Here is a 2610-nt window from a genome sequence, read left to right as displayed (position 1 = left end):
ATGTGTCATTTTCATACTGATTATCTATCCATTTTTTCTTTTTTATATATAGTGCAAAGAAAAACACAATAGTAATATAAAACACATCCTGGCCCAGCACACATCGTGATTACAAAATCAATAAATGAGAATACATGGAAAGACCAAAATCTGCAAATAAAAAAACAACAGAAACGATTTTACAAGACAATAAATGACAAAACACAATACAACATACAAATACAGTTAAATAATGAACAGGAAAAAAGCGCCAATGCGCGTTTCGGAGAAAGTAGGTAATATAAAGAACGACCTACATACTTTCCACTAGATCCAATGCTGGAATTAGAACCCTGGGCACATGCGGCCAAAGGGTAGCCTCTATAGATCAATCACAGACTAAAGGGACAAAAATAAAGAGAAAAAAAGAAGAAGAAAAACAACAACTCATCAAAGTAACGAAGAGATACAATGGCAAAGCCTGAGTACCAATAAGATGACAATAAACCTTAGGAACTAAAAATAATTTATAACTAAAATAGCTCCTAAATGCCAAAGATACTCAAAAGCATAAATATGGCTGCATATGTCTATGAGTTACAAAGTCAAGCAGTGTACTACAGGAAATACTCTAAAGAATTAAACGGTAGTTGCTAAGAGGAAATAGAATACCCAGCAGAACAAGGGCAAAAGCCATATATAAACATAGATGTAGTGGATTGAGGCTATCATATACAAATGAGGGGGATAAATACAAGGCAGAATATGTGTTATCTAGAAGCAAGGAGTAGTAACACAACAAAGAATGACCCTTCTTAGTAGTTTATCCCACCAAGCAATATGAGTAGGAACATATCTAAAGTTATAAAATGGCAGTGGAAGCCTCTATTGCCGCTAAACCGTCCCTAGGATGATACTCACATAGCTGAAAGTTGCACACTAGATGAATAATACAAATGAGGTGCCCGAATAATAGGGGTAAGTCCGTATGGTTAAAATAAGTTGAGGAAAACCAATCTGATCAATATTGGCAGCAACAATAGGTAGGTAACCTAAGAATGAGGAAAAAATAATGAAGGAAATATAAGCGGCTGCTTTATTCCAAAAATCAAAGTGTCGAGATCCATAAGAAAGTATGGAACCAAGAAGTTACTTACAAATTTAAATAGCGCAACTGTAGGTACTTATACAGTAATCACGGCAGCGATGTTTTCAAAACTGATATAAGGGACCGAGGGTCATCGCTCCTTAGAACTCGGTCTGCAAGATTCCGATCTGCAAAGTATAACATAGACCCAAATTGAACGTTAACTATAAGGGCGGGGGCCTGCCGGGGAGCACTAAGCGGGGGATGAGTGTGGCGATAGGTATAGAGTACTTACTGATTTGCCGCCATCCAACGTTCGAAAGTTCAGGGCCTAAAGGCAACAACAACCGCTGTAGTGAGATTAAAGCTCGAAAAAGTGCTCCTTATAAAGGGAAGCCCGATAAGATGAAACCGGCCACACGTGTGGTAAAGAATAGTAAGCAAGATGGAAAAAGGACTACGGAAGGATCCCCAGTAGATGATACTCATACTGCGCATAGAAAGGGAACAAAAGGCGAAAACAATGGCCGCCAAGATGGGAAGAGATCCATTCTAAACCAGCCGGTCTAGAATACATAACAAGGTATAGCAAAAGAAATACATGAATAGTAAAAAACAAAATGAAAGGATAAAAGGTAGAAATTATAAAGAAGGTAAAATAAAAAGAAAGAATTCGTCCCAAAGAGAAAAACGGATATGATAAAGAAATGAATCAAAAGAGAGAAAAAGAGATAAATACACATAAGTGATGCAGTGAGTTCAAAAAACAAAGAAATGAGACCTGAAGTGCATACGTAACGGATGAGAAAGTAAATAAATAAATAATTTCCGATACAGATAATGCTAAATAAAATCTGGAAAGTAGTAGCACAACCAACAATAAAGCAGGATGAAACACAAACAAATCAGGGAAAAGGTTGTAAGTATTCAAAAAGGAATAGGTCTCCAGAATAAGGTAAAGGCCAACACCACTTGTGGGTAGCTCAAAAAAATACCTGAAAAAGTTTGCAAATTTTTCTGGCAACAACCCAGTAGACTCAGTGGGGTTTGTGTAGTGCACTCAGTACTTTTTATTTTGTATAAAACCTTAGCAAATTAATCCGCTCACCTTGTGTGGCTACATTTGAAAGCATATTGTCCTGACGAAGGGACACACTGTCCCGAAATGCACTGGGCGGGCAAGAAGAATGTGGATACGTAGATGTCCCAAGAAAGCACTTGTGGATGTTTAATTTGAATTCTATATATTTAAGTTACATGTATTGTATAAAAGTCACATGCAATATAACTGGAAACGCACTGTGATATGTTAAATGATTATAACTGATGTGAAATTGAAGAAATGGAGTAATTTCAGTAAAAAATGTAAAGTGACAATAGTCATTTGTAAATGTGCACATTGGTTCAAGTAACAACCTAGTACACACAGTGTTTTTTTTATTTCAAAATGTCCCCTTCCCTTGCAAAGAAAAATATGCTGACTGAACCTAAATTGATTTATTCAGCTTCCTTTATTTCCTAGTTGTCTGTACAGGGTTATAACT

General features: G+C 36.4%; 1 long non-coding RNA gene across 1 annotated transcript; it reads right to left on the bottom strand.

The window, feature by feature from the left end:
* Positions 1–300: 300 nt before the first annotated feature.
* Positions 301–1490, bottom strand: LOC146868005 (uncharacterized). Its single transcript, XR_014966168.1, has 4 exons — positions 1362–1490; positions 1137–1254; positions 901–1031; positions 301–378 (listed from the first exon to the last, which is right to left on the bottom strand). It is a non-coding gene; the product is annotated as an uncharacterized LOC146868005 (long non-coding RNA).
* Positions 1491–2610: the final 1120 nt, after the last annotated feature.

Source organism: Triturus cristatus, chromosome 1_2, assembly GCF_964204655.1.
Source record: "Triturus cristatus chromosome 1_2, aTriCri1.1, whole genome shotgun sequence".
Lineage (NCBI taxonomy): Eukaryota > Metazoa > Chordata > Amphibia > Caudata > Salamandridae > Triturus > Triturus cristatus.
The sequence above is the reverse complement of the archived record's forward strand: the minus strand, read 5'-3'. Positions and strand labels throughout refer to the sequence as shown.